Here is a 15912-nt window from a genome sequence, read left to right on the forward strand (position 1 = left end):
TTAAGTTCGTTCCCTAGCAACAGCAACGCCGTTAATTCAGCCATGATGTACAGCAAATTAAATGCCCCGGGTGAGGATCGAACTCACGACCTTAAGATTATGAGACTTACGCGCTACCTACTGCGCTACCGAGGCACGTTGCAAGTAACGTTACAGGAAACTTGGTAAGTCTCTCATATTAGAGATAGACAGTTTGCACTTTCTCAAGAATGTGTTGTGTTGCTACACGTGCTTTCCCTACTTGCTAGATTAAACTGCTGCCGCAGCTTTTTCAACGGAACGCAGCACTGCCCGAGTTTACAGTACATCGCCCTAGCGGCACCTGAACACAGCGGCCTGTTGGGCCAGGCCGACGTCAGAGTTCAGAAATAGCACGCGACCGTTCAAGTACGGTCTATTGCGTGCTGCGTGTATGGTTCTTCTCACAGCGAATCCAGCTATACATTCCTGAGGCTGACGCAGCTCAGGCGAGGAATCGGCGCGGCAGCATTATAGCGAGAACAGCAGAACGATGCATAGGCCGGGAATCGAACCCGAGCCGTCCGCATGCTAAGCGAGCATTCACCAATTTTTTTTTTTTTTTTTGTTCCCATTTCTTTCGTTGCATTTGTTAGGGGCGGACGTCCGATGGCGCCCGTTCAAGTTCATCGTTGACTCGGTCTTTTATTACAGAGGGCAGATAACTCTCAGACCGAACACGCTGAGCTATCGTGCCGGCAAGCCTTAAGATTATGAGACTTACGCGCTGCCTACTGCACTACTGAGGCACATGCCATTGAACCACCGATGCTCGACAAGCTGCCCGTGCTTCCCGAGCACTTTTCTGCAGGGGAAGGTGGGATTGCCACCCAGCGACGTCGGATACAACCGAAAAAAGTGCTACACACGCGGAGTGCTCCACTACACTGCCTTAAAACGAATGCTCATCTCTATCGTGTGAGTAACCTTGCGGCCGCGGCGACTAGTCTTGTCCAAAGACGCAGCGTGCGTGGAGGCGCTACCCGAATGCGTGTGGATGCACCCTCCTACCTCGTAAGGCGCCTGCAGCTACTATCACCGTGGGCCGCTGCTGGCGGGCAGGAGGCCGACACAGCGGGGCGTTGCGAGCAGCGGCTGTGCGGTGGTGGTGTAATGGTGAGCATAGTTGCCTTCCAAGCAGTTGATCCGGGTTCGATTCCCGGCCACCGCAAGTGGCGCTAGTTTTTTCGTATGAGTATGTGAGCCGCGTGCTGTTAAATGAAGGTTTTTTTCGTCGTAGCTCCACGCAGGCCATCCTGTAGTATGTCCCGACTTGTCCCGACTTTGCTCGGCTGACGCGAAAGCTGACGCTTGGAATTCGCCCTTATCAAAAGGACAGGCACTATAAACGGCTGTGAGAGGCCAGGTGTGGAGAGGTACCAAAACGACAGGCAATCTGCGAAATTTTCTGCTCGTTGTTCTTAAACAAAAAAAGAAAAAACCGACGCAGTCGGTAGGACTCGAACCTACGCTCCCAGAGGGAATCTGATTTCTAGTCAGACGCCTTAACCACTCGGCCACGACTGCTCGTAACGGAAGTTTCCCTGGAATCGTGAAAAACCCAACCGGTCTGCGCAGAATGTTGACAGGAAACGAACTCCGTGCACTGATTACGGCAGGGCTACCGTCGCTACGAGACGAGCCATTACGGAAACGTTAAAATCTTCGCCCGGACAGGGACTTGAACCCTGGACCCTTAGGTTAAAAGCCTAATGCTCTACCGACTGAGCTATCCGGGCTCACGCTCGTTGTGGATGGAGCGGCTGCAAGCAATGTAAATAACTGGAACGCGTGTGTAGGCGTACTACGGTAATTTCTGGCTTCTGGCGCAACTGGCGACTTCACCGACTTCCCACTGACGCTGGTAGCAGCCCAACAGCGGACCAGTGCCTCTTCTCCCTTTATTCCGGTGCCGACAGTAACTGCATCATGTGCCTGTTTTCCCCGATTACGTTCGGTCGAAGCTTCGGAAGGTGGGCGACAAACGACAGTTCGAAGGCCAAAACATGGAGCGTTGAGTGCGCAAAAACTTCCGTTCCGGTACCGGGAATCGAACCCGGGCCTCCTGGGTGAAAGCCAGGTATCCTAGCCACTAGACCACACCGGATTTGGTCGATAAGCGTGAGGTTTTCTCCGTCTCCTCTCGTATTTCGTGCTGAATCTGGACTCAGTGCAGTTCTCCGTTTGCGAGCATATTTGCGCCTACAGACTGGCATGGCGCACAGCTCGAAATTGACTATTCATTATTTTACTCCTAACAAGGGAAGAGAAAGATCAAAGTTGTACGTTGTCATAATTGGAAATAAACATATTGACGCTGAGGCGTGGATAACGAACGACAATTAAGTTCGTTCCCTAGCAACAGCAACGCCGTTAATTCAGCCATGATGTACAGCAAATTAAATGCCCCGGGTGAGGATCGAACTCACGACCTTAAGATTATGAGACTTACGCGCTACCTACTGCGCTACCGAGGCACGTTGCAAGTAACGTTACAGGAAACTTGGTAAGTCTCTCATATTAGAGATAGACAGTTTGCACTTTCTCAAGAATGTGTTGTGTTGCTACACGTGCTTTCCCTACTTGCTAGATTAAACTGCTGCCGCAGCTTTTTCAACGGAACGCAGCACTGCCCGAGTTTACAGTACATCGCCCTAGCGGCACCTGAACACAGCGGCCTGTTGGGCCAGGCCGACGTCAGAGTTCAGAAATAGCACGCGACCGTTCAAGTACGGTCTATTGCGTGCTGCGTGTATGGTTCTTCTCACAGCGAATCCAGCTATACATTCCTGAGGCTGACGCAGCTCAGGCGAGGAATCGGCGCGGCAGCATTATAGCGAGAACAGCAGAACGATGCATAGGCCGGGAATCGAACCCGAGCCGTCCGCATGCTAAGCGAGCATTCACCAATTTTTTTTTTTTTTTTGTTCCCATTTCTTTCGTTGCATTTGTTAGGGGCGGACGTCCGATGGCGCCCGTTCAAGTTCATCGTTGACTCGGTCTTTTATTACAGAGGGCAGATAACTCTCAGACCGAACACGCTGAGCTATCGTGCCGGCAAGCCTTAAGATTATGAGACTTACGCGCTGCCTACTGCACTACTGAGGCACATGCCATTGAACCACCGATGCTCGACAAGCTGCCCGTGCTTCCCGAGCACTTTTCTGCAGGGGAAGGTGGGATTGCCACCCAGCGACGTCGGATACAACCGAAAAAAGTGCTACACACGCGGAGTGCTCCACTACACTGCCTTAAAACGAATGCTCATCTCTATCGTGTGAGTAACCTTGCGGCCGCGGCGACTAGTCTTGTCCAAAGACGCAGCGTGCGTGGAGGCGCTACCCGAATGCGTGTGGATGCACCCTCCTACCTCGTAAGGCGCCTGCAGCTACTATCACCGTGGGCCGCTGCTGGCGGGCAGGAGGCCGACACAGCGGGGCGTTGCGAGCAGCGGCTGTGCGGTGGTGGTGTAATGGTGAGCATAGTTGCCTTCCAAGCAGTTGATCCGGGTTCGATTCCCGGCCACCGCAAGTGGCGCTAGTTTTTTCGTATGAGTATGTGAGCCGCGTGCTGTTAAATGAAGGTTTTTTTCGTCGTAGCTCCACGCAGGCCATCCTGTAGTATGTCCCGACTTGTCCCGACTTTGCTCGGCTGACGCGAAAGCTGACGCTTGGAATTCGCCCTTATCAAAAGGACAGGCACTATAAACGGCTGTGAGAGGCCAGGTGTGGAGAGGTACCAAAACGACAGGCAATCTGCGAAATTTTCTGCTCGTTGTTCTTAAACAAAAAAAGAAAAAACCGACGCAGTCGGTAGGACTCGAACCTACGCTCCCAGAGGGAATCTGATTTCTAGTCAGACGCCTTAACCACTCGGCCACGACTGCTCGTAACGGAAGTTTCCCTGGAATCGTGAAAAACCCAACCGGTCTGCGCAGAATGTTGACAGGAAACGAACTCCGTGCACTGATTACGGCAGGGCTACCGTCGCTACGAGACGAGCCATTACGGAAACGTTAAAATCTTCGCCCGGACAGGGACTTGAACCCTGGACCCTTAGGTTAAAAGCCTAATGCTCTACCGACTGAGCTATCCGGGCTCACGCTCGTTGTGGATGGAGCGGCTGCAAGCAATGTAAATAACTGGAACGCGTGTGTAGGCGTACTACGGTAATTTCTGGCTTCTGGCGCAACTGGCGACTTCACCGACTTCCCACTGACGCTGGTAGCAGCCCAACAGCGGACCAGTGCCTCTTCTCCCTTTATTCCGGTGCCGACAGTAATTGCATCATGTGCCTGTTTTCCCCGATTACGTTCGGTCGAAGCTTCGGAAGGTGGGCGACAAACGACAGTTCGAAGGCCAAAACATGGAGCGTTGAGTGCGCAAAAACTTCCGTTCCGGTACCGGGAATCGAACCCGGGCCTCCTGGGTGAAAGCCAGGTATCCTAGTCACTAGACCACACCGGATTTGGTCGATAAGCGTGAGGTTTTCTCCGTCTCCTCTCGTATTTCGTGCTGAATCTGGACTCAGTGCAGTTCTCCGTTTGCGAGCATATTTGCGCCTACAGACTGGCATGGCGCACAGCTCGAAATTGACTATTCATTATTTTACTCCTAACAAGGGAAGAGAAAGATCAAAGTTGTACGTTGTCATAATTGGAAATAAACATATTGACGCTGAGGCGTGGATAACGAACGACAATTAAGTTCGTTCCCTAGCAACAGCAACGCCGTTAATTCAGCCATGATGTACAGCAAATTAAATGCCCCGGGTGAGGATCGAACTCACGACCTTAAGATTATGAGACTTACGCGCTACCTACTGCGCTACCGAGGCACGTTGCAAGTAACGTTACAGGAAACTTGGTAAGTCTCTCATATTAGAGATAGACAGTTTGCACTTTCTCAAGAATGTGTTGTGTTGCTACACGTGCTTTCCCTACTTGCTAGATTAAACTGCTGCCGCAGCTTTTTCAACGGAACGCAGCACTGCCCGAGTTTACAGTACATCGCCCTAGCGGCACCTGAACACAGCGGCCTGTTGGGCCAGGCCGACGTCAGAGTTCAGAAATAGCACGCGACCGTTCAAGTACGGTCTATTGCGTGCTGCGTGTATGGTTCTTCTCACAGCGAATCCAGCTATACATTCCTGAGGCTGACGCAGCTCAGGCGAGGAATCGGCGCGGCAGCATTATAGCGAGAACAGCAGAACGATGCATAGGCCGGGAATCGAACCCGAGCCGTCCGCATGCTAAGCGAGCATTCACCAATTTTTTTTTTTTTTTTGTTCCCATTTCTTTCGTTGCATTTGTTAGGGGCGGACGTCCGATGGCGCCCGTTCAAGTTCATCGTTGACTCGGTCTTTTATTACAGAGGGCAGATAACTCTCAGACCGAACACGCTGAGCTATCGTGCCGGCAAGCCTTAAGATTATGAGACTTACGCGCTGCCTACTGCACTACTGAGGCACATGCCATTGAACCACCGATGCTCGACAAGCTGCCCGTGCTTCCCGAGCACTTTTCTGCAGGGGAAGGTGGGATTGCCACCCAGCGACGTCGGATACAACCGAAAAAAGTGCTACACACGCGGAGTGCTCCACTACACTGCCTTAAAACGAATGCTCATCTCTATCGTGTGAGTAACCTTGCGGCCGCGGCGACTAGTCTTGTCCAAAGACGCAGCGTGCGTGGAGGCGCTACCCGAATGCGTGTGGATGCACCCTCCTACCTCGTAAGGCGCCTGCAGCTACTATCACCGTGGGCCGCTGCTGGCGGGCAGGAGGCCGACACAGCGGGGCGTTGCGAGCAGCGGCTGTGCGGTGGTGGTGTAATGGTGAGCATAGTTGCCTTCCAAGCAGTTGATCCGGGTTCGATTCCCGGCCACCGCAAGTGGCGCTAGTTTTTTCGTATGAGTATGTGAGCCGCGTGCTGTTAAATGAAGGTTTTTTTCGTCGTAGCTCCACGCAGGCCATCCTGTAGTATGTCCCGACTTGTCCCGACTTTGCTCGGCTGACGCGAAAGCTGACGCTTGGAATTCGCCCTTATCAAAAGGACAGGCACTATAAACGGCTGTGAGAGGCCAGGTGTGGAGAGGTACCAAAACGACAGGCAATCTGCGAAATTTTCTGCTCGTTGTTCTTAAACAAAAAAAGAAAAAACCGACGCAGTCGGTAGGACTCGAACCTACGCTCCCAGAGGGAATCTGATTTCTAGTCAGACGCCTTAACCACTCGGCCACGACTGCTCGTAACGGAAGTTTCCCTGGAATCGTGAAAAACCCAACCGGTCTGCGCAGAATGTTGACAGGAAACGAACTCCGTGCACTGATTACGGCAGGGCTACCGTCGCTACGAGACGAGCCATTACGGAAACGTTAAAATCTTCGCCCGGACAGGGACTTGAACCCTGGACCCTTAGGTTAAAAGCCTAATGCTCTACCGACTGAGCTATCCGGGCTCACGCTCGTTGTGGATGGAGCGGCTGCAAGCAATGTAAATAACTGGAACGCGTGTGTAGGCGTACTACGGTAATTTCTGGCTTCTGGCGCAACTGGCGACTTCACCGACTTCCCACTGACGCTGGTAGCAGCCCAACAGCGGACCAGTGCCTCTTTTCCCTTTATTCCGGTGCCGACAGTAATTGCATCATGTGCCTGTTTTCCCCGATTACGTTCGGTCGAAGCTTCGGAAGGTGGGCGACAAACGACAGTTCGAAGGCCAAAACATGGAGCGTTGAGTGCGCAAAAACTTCCGTTCCGGTACCGGGAATCGAACCCGGGCCTCCTGGGTGAAAGCCAGGTATCCTAGCCACTAGACCACACCGGATTTGGTCGATAAGCGTGAGGTTTTCTCCGTCTCCTCTCGTATTTCGTGCTGAATCTGGACTCAGTGCAGTTCTCCGTTTGCGAGCATATTTGCGCCTACAGACTGGCATGGCGCACAGCTCGAAATTGACTATTCATTATTTTACTCCTAACAAGGGAAGAGAAAGATCAAAGTTGTACGTTGTCATAATTGGAAATAAACATATTGACGCTGAGGCGTGGATAACGAACGACAATTAAGTTCGTTCCCTAGCAACAGCAACGCCGTTAATTCAGCCATGATGTACAGCAAATTAAATGCCCCGGGTGAGGATCGAACTCACGACCTTAAGATTATGAGACTTACGCGCTACCTACTGCGCTACCGAGGCACGTTGCAAGTAACGTTACAGGAAACTTGGTAAGTCTCTCATATTAGAGATAGACAGTTTGCACTTTCTCAAGAATGTGTTGTGTTGCTACACGTGCTTTCCCTACTTGCTAGATTAAACTGCTGCCGCAGCTTTTTCAACGGAACGCAGCACTGCCCGAGTTTACAGTACATCGCCCTAGCGGCACCTGAACACAGCGGCCTGTTGGGCCAGGCCGACGTCAGAGTTCAGAAATAGCACGCGACCGTTCAAGTACGGTCTATTGCGTGCTGCGTGTATGGTTCTTCTCACAGCGAATCCAGCTATACATTCCTGAGGCTGACGCAGCTCAGGCGAGGAATCGGCGCGGCAGCATTATAGCGAGAACAGCAGAACGATGCATAGGCCGGGAATCGAACCCGAGCCGTCCGCATGCTAAGCGAGCATTCACCAATTTTTTTTTTTTTTTTGTTCCCATTTCTTTCGTTGCATTTGTTAGGGGCGGACGTCCGATGGCGCCCGTTCAAGTTCATCGTTGACTCGGTCTTTTATTACAGAGGGCAGATAACTCTCAGACCGAACACGCTGAGCTATCGTGCCGGCAAGCCTTAAGATTATGAGACTTACGCGCTGCCTACTGCACTACTGAGGCACATGCCATTGAACCACCGATGCTCGACAAGCTGCCCGTGCTTCCCGAGCACTTTTCTGCAGGGGAAGGTGGGATTGCCACCCAGCGACGTCGGATACAACCGAAAAAAGTGCTACACACGCGGAGTGCTCCACTACACTGCCTTAAAACGAATGCTCATCTCTATCGTGTGAGTAACCTTGCGGCCGCGGCGACTAGTCTTGTCCAAAGACGCAGCGTGCGTGGAGGCGCTACCCGAATGCGTGTGGATGCACCCTCCTACCTCGTAAGGCGCCTGCAGCTACTATCACCGTGGGCCGCTGCTGGCGGGCAGGAGGCCGACACAGCGGGGCGTTGCGAGCAGCGGCTGTGCGGTGGTGGTGTAATGGTGAGCATAGTTGCCTTCCAAGCAGTTGATCCGGGTTCGATTCCCGGCCACCGCAAGTGGCGCTAGTTTTTTCGTATGAGTATGTGAGCCGCGTGCTGTTAAATGAAGGTTTTTTTCGTCGTAGCTCCACGCAGGCCATCCTGTAGTATGTCCCGACTTGTCCCGACTTTGCTCGGCTGACGCGAAAGCTGACGCTTGGAATTCGCCCTTATCAAAAGGACAGGCACTATAAACGGCTGTGAGAGGCCAGGTGTGGAGAGGTACCAAAACGACAGGCAATCTGCGAAATTTTCTGCTCGTTGTTCTTAAACAAAAAAAGAAAAAACCGACGCAGTCGGTAGGACTCGAACCTACGCTCCCAGAGGGAATCTGATTTCTAGTCAGACGCCTTAACCACTCGGCCACGACTGCTCGTAACGGAAGTTTCCCTGGAATCGTGAAAAACCCAACCGGTCTGCGCAGAATGTTGACAGGAAACGAACTCCGTGCACTGATTACGGCAGGGCTACCGTCGCTACGAGACGAGCCATTACGGAAACGTTAAAATCTTCGCCCGGACAGGGACTTGAACCCTGGACCCTTAGGTTAAAAGCCTAATGCTCTACCGACTGAGCTATCCGGGCTCACGCTCGTTGTGGATGGAGCGGCTGCAAGCAATGTAAATAACTGGAACGCGTGTGTAGGCGTACTACGGTAATTTCTGGCTTCTGGCGCAACTGGCGACTTCACCGACTTCCCACTGACGCTGGTAGCAGCCCAACAGCGGACCAGTGCCTCTTCTCCCTTTATTCCGGTGCCGACAGTAATTGCATCATGTGCCTGTTTTCCCCGATTACGTTCGGTCGAAGCTTCGGAAGGTGGGCGACAAACGACAGTTCGAAGGCCAAAACATGGAGCGTTGAGTGCGCAAAAACTTCCGTTCCGGTACCGGGAATCGAACCCGGGCCTCCTGGGTGAAAGCCAGGTATCCTAGCCACTAGACCACACCGGATTTGGTCGATAAGCGTGAGGTTTTCTCCGTCTCCTCTCGTATTTCGTGCTGAATCTGGACTCAGTGCAGTTCTCCGTTTGCGAGCATATTTGCGCCTACAGACTGGCATGGCGCACAGCTCGAAATTGACTATTCATTATTTTACTCCTAACAAGGGAAGAGAAAGATCAAAGTTGTACGTTGTCATAATTGGAAATAAACATATTGACGCTGAGGCGTGGATAACGAACGACAATTAAGTTCGTTCCCTAGCAACAGCAACGCCGTTAATTCAGCCATGATGTACAGCAAATTAAATGCCCCGGGTGAGGATCGAACTCACGACCTTAAGATTATGAGACTTACGCGCTACCTACTGCGCTACCGAGGCACGTTGCAAGTAACGTTACAGGAAACTTGGTAAGTCTCTCATATTAGAGATAGACAGTTTGCACTTTCTCAAGAATGTGTTGTGTTGCTACACGTGCTTTCCCTACTTGCTAGATTAAACTGCTGCCGCAGCTTTTTCAACGGAACGCAGCACTGCCCGAGTTTACAGTACATCGCCCTAGCGGCACCTGAACACAGCGGCCTGTTGGGCCAGGCCGACGTCAGAGTTCAGAAATAGCACGCGACCGTTCAAGTACGGTCTATTGCGTGCTGCGTGTATGGTTCTTCTCACAGCGAATCCAGCTATACATTCCTGAGGCTGACGCAGCTCAGGCGAGGAATCGGCGCGGCAGCATTATAGCGAGAACAGCAGAACGATGCATAGGCCGGGAATCGAACCCGAGCCGTCCGCATGCTAAGCGAGCATTCACCAATTTTTTTTTTTTTTTTGTTCCCATTTCTTTCGTTGCATTTGTTAGGGGCGGACGTCCGATGGCGCCCGTTCAAGTTCATCGTTGACTCGGTCTTTTATTACAGAGGGCAGATAACTCTCAGACCGAACACGCTGAGCTATCGTGCCGGCAAGCCTTAAGATTATGAGACTTACGCGCTGCCTACTGCACTACTGAGGCACATGCCATTGAACCACCGATGCTCGACAAGCTGCCCGTGCTTCCCGAGCACTTTTCTGCAGGGGAAGGTGGGATTGCCACCCAGCGACGTCGGATACAACCGAAAAAAGTGCTACACACGCGGAGTGCTCCACTACACTGCCTTAAAACGAATGCTCATCTCTATCGTGTGAGTAACCTTGCGGCCGCGGCGACTAGTCTTGTCCAAAGACGCAGCGTGCGTGGAGGCGCTACCCGAATGCGTGTGGATGCACCCTCCTACCTCGTAAGGCGCCTGCAGCTACTATCACCGTGGGCCGCTGCTGGCGGGCAGGAGGCCGACACAGCGGGGCGTTGCGAGCAGCGGCTGTGCGGTGGTGGTGTAATGGTGAGCATAGTTGCCTTCCAAGCAGTTGATCCGGGTTCGATTCCCGGCCACCGCAAGTGGCGCTAGTTTTTTCGTATGAGTATGTGAGCCGCGTGCTGTTAAATGAAGGTTTTTTTCGTCGTAGCTCCACGCAGGCCATCCTGTAGTATGTCCCGACTTGTCCCGACTTTGCTCGGCTGACGCGAAAGCTGACGCTTGGAATTCGCCCTTATCAAAAGGACAGGCACTATAAACGGCTGTGAGAGGCCAGGTGTGGAGAGGTACCAAAACGACAGGCAATCTGCGAAATTTTCTGCTCGTTGTTCTTAAACAAAAAAAGAAAAAACCGACGCAGTCGGTAGGACTCGAACCTACGCTCCCAGAGGGAATCTGATTTCTAGTCAGACGCCTTAACCACTCGGCCACGACTGCTCGTAACGGAAGTTTCCCTGGAATCGTGAAAAACCCAACCGGTCTGCGCAGAATGTTGACAGGAAACGAACTCCGTGCACTGATTACGGCAGGGCTACCGTCGCTACGAGACGAGCCATTACGGAAACGTTAAAATCTTCGCCCGGACAGGGACTTGAACCCTGGACCCTTAGGTTAAAAGCCTAATGCTCTACCGACTGAGCTATCCGGGCTCACGCTCGTTGTGGATGGAGCGGCTGCAAGCAATGTAAATAACTGGAACGCGTGTGTAGGCGTACTACGGTAATTTCTGGCTTCTGGCGCAACTGGCGACTTCACCGACTTCCCACTGACGCTGGTAGCAGCCCAACAGCGGACCAGTGCCTCTTTTCCCTTTATTCCGGTGCCGACAGTAATTGCATCATGTGCCTGTTTTCCCCGATTACGTTCGGTCGAAGCTTCGGAAGGTGGGCGACAAACGACAGTTCGAAGGCCAAAACATGGAGCGTTGAGTGCGCAAAAACTTCCGTTCCGGTACCGGGAATCGAACCCGGGCCTCCTGGGTGAAAGCCAGGTATCCTAGCCACTAGACCACACCGGATTTGGTCGATAAGCGTGAGGTTTTCTCCGTCTCCTCTCGTATTTCGTGCTGAATCTGGACTCAGTGCAGTTCTCCGTTTGCGAGCATATTTGCGCCTACAGACTGGCATGGCGCACAGCTCGAAATTGACTATTCATTATTTTACTCCTAACAAGGGAAGAGAAAGATCAAAGTTGTACGTTGTCATAATTGGAAATAAACATATTGACGCTGAGGCGTGGATAACGAACGACAATTAAGTTCGTTCCCTAGCAACAGCAACGCCGTTAATTCAGCCATGATGTACAGCAAATTAAATGCCCCGGGTGAGGATCGAACTCACGACCTTAAGATTATGAGACTTACGCGCTACCTACTGCGCTACCGAGGCACGTTGCAAGTAACGTTACAGGAAACTTGGTAAGTCTCTCATATTAGAGATAGACAGTTTGCACTTTCTCAAGAATGTGTTGTGTTGCTACACGTGCTTTCCCTACTTGCTAGATTAAACTGCTGCCGCAGCTTTTTCAACGGAACGCAGCACTGCCCGAGTTTACAGTACATCGCCCTAGCGGCACCTGAACACAGCGGCCTGTTGGGCCAGGCCGACGTCAGAGTTCAGAAATAGCACGCGACCGTTCAAGTACGGTCTATTGCGTGCTGCGTGTATGGTTCTTCTCACAGCGAATCCAGCTATACATTCCTGAGGCTGACGCAGCTCAGGCGAGGAATCGGCGCGGCAGCATTATAGCGAGAACAGCAGAACGATGCATAGGCCGGGAATCGAACCCGAGCCGTCCGCATGCTAAGCGAGCATTCACCAATTTTTTTTTTTTTTTTGTTCCCATTTCTTTCGTTGCATTTGTTAGGGGCGGACGTCCGATGGCGCCCGTTCAAGTTCATCGTTGACTCGGTCTTTTATTACAGAGGGCAGATAACTCTCAGACCGAACACGCTGAGCTATCGTGCCGGCAAGCCTTAAGATTATGAGACTTACGCGCTGCCTACTGCACTACTGAGGCACATGCCATTGAACCACCGATGCTCGACAAGCTGCCCGTGCTTCCCGAGCACTTTTCTGCAGGGGAAGGTGGGATTGCCACCCAGCGACGTCGGATACAACCGAAAAAAGTGCTACACACGCGGAGTGCTCCACTACACTGCCTTAAAACGAATGCTCATCTCTATCGTGTGAGTAACCTTGCGGCCGCGGCGACTAGTCTTGTCCAAAGACGCAGCGTGCGTGGAGGCGCTACCCGAATGCGTGTGGATGCACCCTCCTACCTCGTAAGGCGCCTGCAGCTACTATCACCGTGGGCCGCTGCTGGCGGGCAGGAGGCCGACACAGCGGGGCGTTGCGAGCAGCGGCTGTGCGGTGGTGGTGTAATGGTGAGCATAGTTGCCTTCCAAGCAGTTGATCCGGGTTCGATTCCCGGCCACCGCAAGTGGCGCTAGTTTTTTCGTATGAGTATGTGAGCCGCGTGCTGTTAAATGAAGGTTTTTTTCGTCGTAGCTCCACGCAGGCCATCCTGTAGTATGTCCCGACTTGTCCCGACTTTGCTCGGCTGACGCGAAAGCTGACGCTTGGAATTCGCCCTTATCAAAAGGACAGGCACTATAAACGGCTGTGAGAGGCCAGGTGTGGAGAGGTACCAAAACGACAGGCAATCTGCGAAATTTTCTGCTCGTTGTTCTTAAACAAAAAAAGAAAAAACCGACGCAGTCGGTAGGACTCGAACCTACGCTCCCAGAGGGAATCTGATTTCTAGTCAGACGCCTTAACCACTCGGCCACGACTGCTCGTAACGGAAGTTTCCCTGGAATCGTGAAAAACCCAACCGGTCTGCGCAGAATGTTGACAGGAAACGAACTCCGTGCACTGATTACGGCAGGGCTACCGTCGCTACGAGACGAGCCATTACGGAAACGTTAAAATCTTCGCCCGGACAGGGACTTGAACCCTGGACCCTTAGGTTAAAAGCCTAATGCTCTACCGACTGAGCTATCCGGGCTCACGCTCGTTGTGGATGGAGCGGCTGCAAGCAATGTAAATAACTGGAACGCGTGTGTAGGCGTACTACGGTAATTTCTGGCTTCTGGCGCAACTGGCGACTTCACCGACTTCCCACTGACGCTGGTAGCAGCCCAACAGCGGACCAGTGCCTCTTTTCCCTTTATTCCGGTGCCGACAGTAATTGCATCATGTGCCTGTTTTCCCCGATTACGTTCGGTCGAAGCTTCGGAAGGTGGGCGACAAACGACAGTTCGAAGGCCAAAACATGGAGCGTTGAGTGCGCAAAAACTTCCGTTCCGGTACCGGGAATCGAACCCGGGCCTCCTGGGTGAAAGCCAGGTATCCTAGCCACTAGACCACACCGGATTTGGTCGATAAGCGTGAGGTTTTCTCCGTCTCCTCTCGTATTTCGTGCTGAATCTGGACTCAGTGCAGTTCTCCGTTTGCGAGCATATTTGCGCCTACAGACTGGCATGGCGCACAGCTCGAAATTGACTATTCATTATTTTACTCCTAACAAGGGAAGAGAAAGATCAAAGTTGTACGTTGTCATAATTGGAAATAAACATATTGACGCTGAGGCGTGGATAACGAACGACAATTAAGTTCGTTCCCTAGCAACAGCAACGCCGTTAATTCAGCCATGATGTACAGCAAATTAAATGCCCCGGGTGAGGATCGAACTCACGACCTTAAGATTATGAGACTTACGCGCTACCTACTGCGCTACCGAGGCACGTTGCAAGTAACGTTACAGGAAACTTGGTAAGTCTCTCATATTAGAGATAGACAGTTTGCACTTTCTCAAGAATGTGTTGTGTTGCTACACGTGCTTTCCCTACTTGCTAGATTAAACTGCTGCCGCAGCTTTTTCAACGGAACGCAGCACTGCCCGAGTTTACAGTACATCGCCCTAGCGGCACCTGAACACAGCGGCCTGTTGGGCCAGGCCGACGTCAGAGTTCAGAAATAGCACGCGACCGTTCAAGTACGGTCTATTGCGTGCTGCGTGTATGGTTCTTCTCACAGCGAATCCAGCTATACATTCCTGAGGCTGACGCAGCTCAGGCGAGGAATCGGCGCGGCAGCATTATAGCGAGAACAGCAGAACGATGCATAGGCCGGGAATCGAACCCGAGCCGTCCGCATGCTAAGCGAGCATTCACCAATTTTTTTTTTTTTTTTGTTCCCATTTCTTTCGTTGCATTTGTTAGGGGCGGACGTCCGATGGCGCCCGTTCAAGTTCATCGTTGACTCGGTCTTTTATTACAGAGGGCAGATAACTCTCAGACCGAACACGCTGAGCTATCGTGCCGGCAAGCCTTAAGATTATGAGACTTACGCGCTGCCTACTGCACTACTGAGGCACATGCCATTGAACCACCGATGCTCGACAAGCTGCCCGTGCTTCCCGAGCACTTTTCTGCAGGGGAAGGTGGGATTGCCACCCAGCGACGTCGGATACAACCGAAAAAAGTGCTACACACGCGGAGTGCTCCACTACACTGCCTTAAAACGAATGCTCATCTCTATCGTGTGAGTAACCTTGCGGCCGCGGCGACTAGTCTTGTCCAAAGACGCAGCGTGCGTGGAGGCGCTACCCGAATGCGTGTGGATGCACCCTCCTACCTCGTAAGGCGCCTGCAGCTACTATCACCGTGGGCCGCTGCTGGCGGGCAGGAGGCCGACACAGCGGGGCGTTGCGAGCAGCGGCTGTGCGGTGGTGGTGTAATGGTGAGCATAGTTGCCTTCCAAGCAGTTGATCCGGGTTCGATTCCCGGCCACCGCAAGTGGCGCTAGTTTTTTCGTATGAGTATGTGAGCCGCGTGCTGTTAAATGAAGGTTTTTTTCGTCGTAGCTCCACGCAGGCCATCCTGTAGTATGTCCCGACTTGTCCCGACTTTGCTCGGCTGACGCGAAAGCTGACGCTTGGAATTCGCCCTTATCAAAAGGACAGGCACTATAAACGGCTGTGAGAGGCCAGGTGTGGAGAGGTACCAAAACGACAGGCAATCTGCGAAATTTTCTGCTCGTTGTTCTTAAACAAAAAAAGAAAAAACCGACGCAGTCGGTAGGACTCGAACCTACGCTCCCAGAGGGAATCTGATTTCTAGTCAGACGCCTTAACCACTCGGCCACGACTGCTCGTAACGGAAGTTTCCCTGGAATCGTGAAAAACCCAACCGGTCTGCGCAGAATGTTGACAGGAAACGAACTCCGTGCACTGATTACGGCAGGGCTACCGTCGCTACGAGACGAGCCATTACGGAAACGTTAAAATCTTCGCCCGGACAGGGACTTGAACCCTGGACCCTTAGGTTAAAAGCCTAATGCTCTACCGACTGAGCTATCCGGGCT

The 15912-nt window shown here is 52.4% G+C and overlaps 34 non-coding genes across 34 annotated transcripts; 7 read left to right on the forward strand and 27 right to left on the reverse strand.

The window, feature by feature from the left end:
* Window positions 1-62: 62 nt before the first annotated feature.
* On the reverse strand, window positions 63-135 carry Trnam-cau. The gene has a single exon. It is a non-coding gene; the product is annotated as a tRNA-Met (tRNA).
* Window positions 136-1117: 982 nt separating this feature from the next.
* On the forward strand, window positions 1118-1189 carry Trnag-ucc. The gene has a single exon. It is a non-coding gene; the product is annotated as a tRNA-Gly (tRNA).
* A 274-nt stretch (window positions 1190-1463) lies between these two features.
* On the reverse strand, window positions 1464-1545 carry Trnas-aga. Its single transcript has one exon. It is a non-coding gene; the product is annotated as a tRNA-Ser (tRNA).
* A 139-nt stretch (window positions 1546-1684) lies between these two features.
* Window positions 1685-1757, reverse strand: Trnak-uuu. Its single transcript has one exon. It is a non-coding gene; the product is annotated as a tRNA-Lys (tRNA).
* A 296-nt stretch (window positions 1758-2053) lies between these two features.
* On the reverse strand, window positions 2054-2125 carry Trnae-uuc. The gene has a single exon. It is a non-coding gene; the product is annotated as a tRNA-Glu (tRNA).
* Window positions 2126-2422: 297 nt separating this feature from the next.
* Window positions 2423-2495, reverse strand: Trnam-cau. The gene has a single exon. It is a non-coding gene; the product is annotated as a tRNA-Met (tRNA).
* A 981-nt stretch (window positions 2496-3476) lies between these two features.
* On the forward strand, window positions 3477-3548 carry Trnag-ucc. The gene has a single exon. It is a non-coding gene; the product is annotated as a tRNA-Gly (tRNA).
* Window positions 3549-3822: 274 nt separating this feature from the next.
* Trnas-aga lies at window positions 3823-3904 on the reverse strand. The gene has a single exon. It is a non-coding gene; the product is annotated as a tRNA-Ser (tRNA).
* A 139-nt stretch (window positions 3905-4043) lies between these two features.
* Trnak-uuu lies at window positions 4044-4116 on the reverse strand. The gene has a single exon. It is a non-coding gene; the product is annotated as a tRNA-Lys (tRNA).
* A 296-nt stretch (window positions 4117-4412) lies between these two features.
* On the reverse strand, window positions 4413-4484 carry Trnae-uuc. Its single transcript has one exon. It is a non-coding gene; the product is annotated as a tRNA-Glu (tRNA).
* A 297-nt stretch (window positions 4485-4781) lies between these two features.
* Window positions 4782-4854, reverse strand: Trnam-cau. Its single transcript has one exon. It is a non-coding gene; the product is annotated as a tRNA-Met (tRNA).
* A 981-nt stretch (window positions 4855-5835) lies between these two features.
* Window positions 5836-5907, forward strand: Trnag-ucc. The gene has a single exon. It is a non-coding gene; the product is annotated as a tRNA-Gly (tRNA).
* Window positions 5908-6181: 274 nt separating this feature from the next.
* Window positions 6182-6263, reverse strand: Trnas-aga. The gene has a single exon. It is a non-coding gene; the product is annotated as a tRNA-Ser (tRNA).
* A 139-nt stretch (window positions 6264-6402) lies between these two features.
* Trnak-uuu lies at window positions 6403-6475 on the reverse strand. Its single transcript has one exon. It is a non-coding gene; the product is annotated as a tRNA-Lys (tRNA).
* A 296-nt stretch (window positions 6476-6771) lies between these two features.
* On the reverse strand, window positions 6772-6843 carry Trnae-uuc. Its single transcript has one exon. It is a non-coding gene; the product is annotated as a tRNA-Glu (tRNA).
* A 297-nt stretch (window positions 6844-7140) lies between these two features.
* On the reverse strand, window positions 7141-7213 carry Trnam-cau. The gene has a single exon. It is a non-coding gene; the product is annotated as a tRNA-Met (tRNA).
* A 981-nt stretch (window positions 7214-8194) lies between these two features.
* Trnag-ucc lies at window positions 8195-8266 on the forward strand. The gene has a single exon. It is a non-coding gene; the product is annotated as a tRNA-Gly (tRNA).
* A 274-nt stretch (window positions 8267-8540) lies between these two features.
* Window positions 8541-8622, reverse strand: Trnas-aga. The gene has a single exon. It is a non-coding gene; the product is annotated as a tRNA-Ser (tRNA).
* Window positions 8623-8761: 139 nt separating this feature from the next.
* On the reverse strand, window positions 8762-8834 carry Trnak-uuu. The gene has a single exon. It is a non-coding gene; the product is annotated as a tRNA-Lys (tRNA).
* Window positions 8835-9130: 296 nt separating this feature from the next.
* On the reverse strand, window positions 9131-9202 carry Trnae-uuc. The gene has a single exon. It is a non-coding gene; the product is annotated as a tRNA-Glu (tRNA).
* Window positions 9203-9499: 297 nt separating this feature from the next.
* Trnam-cau lies at window positions 9500-9572 on the reverse strand. Its single transcript has one exon. It is a non-coding gene; the product is annotated as a tRNA-Met (tRNA).
* Window positions 9573-10553: 981 nt separating this feature from the next.
* Window positions 10554-10625, forward strand: Trnag-ucc. Its single transcript has one exon. It is a non-coding gene; the product is annotated as a tRNA-Gly (tRNA).
* A 274-nt stretch (window positions 10626-10899) lies between these two features.
* Trnas-aga lies at window positions 10900-10981 on the reverse strand. Its single transcript has one exon. It is a non-coding gene; the product is annotated as a tRNA-Ser (tRNA).
* Window positions 10982-11120: 139 nt separating this feature from the next.
* On the reverse strand, window positions 11121-11193 carry Trnak-uuu. Its single transcript has one exon. It is a non-coding gene; the product is annotated as a tRNA-Lys (tRNA).
* Window positions 11194-11489: 296 nt separating this feature from the next.
* Trnae-uuc lies at window positions 11490-11561 on the reverse strand. Its single transcript has one exon. It is a non-coding gene; the product is annotated as a tRNA-Glu (tRNA).
* A 297-nt stretch (window positions 11562-11858) lies between these two features.
* On the reverse strand, window positions 11859-11931 carry Trnam-cau. The gene has a single exon. It is a non-coding gene; the product is annotated as a tRNA-Met (tRNA).
* A 981-nt stretch (window positions 11932-12912) lies between these two features.
* Trnag-ucc lies at window positions 12913-12984 on the forward strand. Its single transcript has one exon. It is a non-coding gene; the product is annotated as a tRNA-Gly (tRNA).
* Window positions 12985-13258: 274 nt separating this feature from the next.
* Window positions 13259-13340, reverse strand: Trnas-aga. The gene has a single exon. It is a non-coding gene; the product is annotated as a tRNA-Ser (tRNA).
* Window positions 13341-13479: 139 nt separating this feature from the next.
* Window positions 13480-13552, reverse strand: Trnak-uuu. Its single transcript has one exon. It is a non-coding gene; the product is annotated as a tRNA-Lys (tRNA).
* Window positions 13553-13848: 296 nt separating this feature from the next.
* Window positions 13849-13920, reverse strand: Trnae-uuc. Its single transcript has one exon. It is a non-coding gene; the product is annotated as a tRNA-Glu (tRNA).
* A 297-nt stretch (window positions 13921-14217) lies between these two features.
* Window positions 14218-14290, reverse strand: Trnam-cau. The gene has a single exon. It is a non-coding gene; the product is annotated as a tRNA-Met (tRNA).
* A 981-nt stretch (window positions 14291-15271) lies between these two features.
* Trnag-ucc lies at window positions 15272-15343 on the forward strand. The gene has a single exon. It is a non-coding gene; the product is annotated as a tRNA-Gly (tRNA).
* A 274-nt stretch (window positions 15344-15617) lies between these two features.
* On the reverse strand, window positions 15618-15699 carry Trnas-aga. Its single transcript has one exon. It is a non-coding gene; the product is annotated as a tRNA-Ser (tRNA).
* Window positions 15700-15838: 139 nt separating this feature from the next.
* Trnak-uuu lies at window positions 15839-15911 on the reverse strand. The gene has a single exon. It is a non-coding gene; the product is annotated as a tRNA-Lys (tRNA).
* Window position 15912: the final 1 nt, after the last annotated feature.

Source organism: Schistocerca americana, chromosome 3 (genome assembly GCF_021461395.2).
Source record: "Schistocerca americana isolate TAMUIC-IGC-003095 chromosome 3, iqSchAmer2.1, whole genome shotgun sequence".
NCBI classification, from domain to species: domain Eukaryota; kingdom Metazoa; phylum Arthropoda; class Insecta; order Orthoptera; family Acrididae; genus Schistocerca; species Schistocerca americana.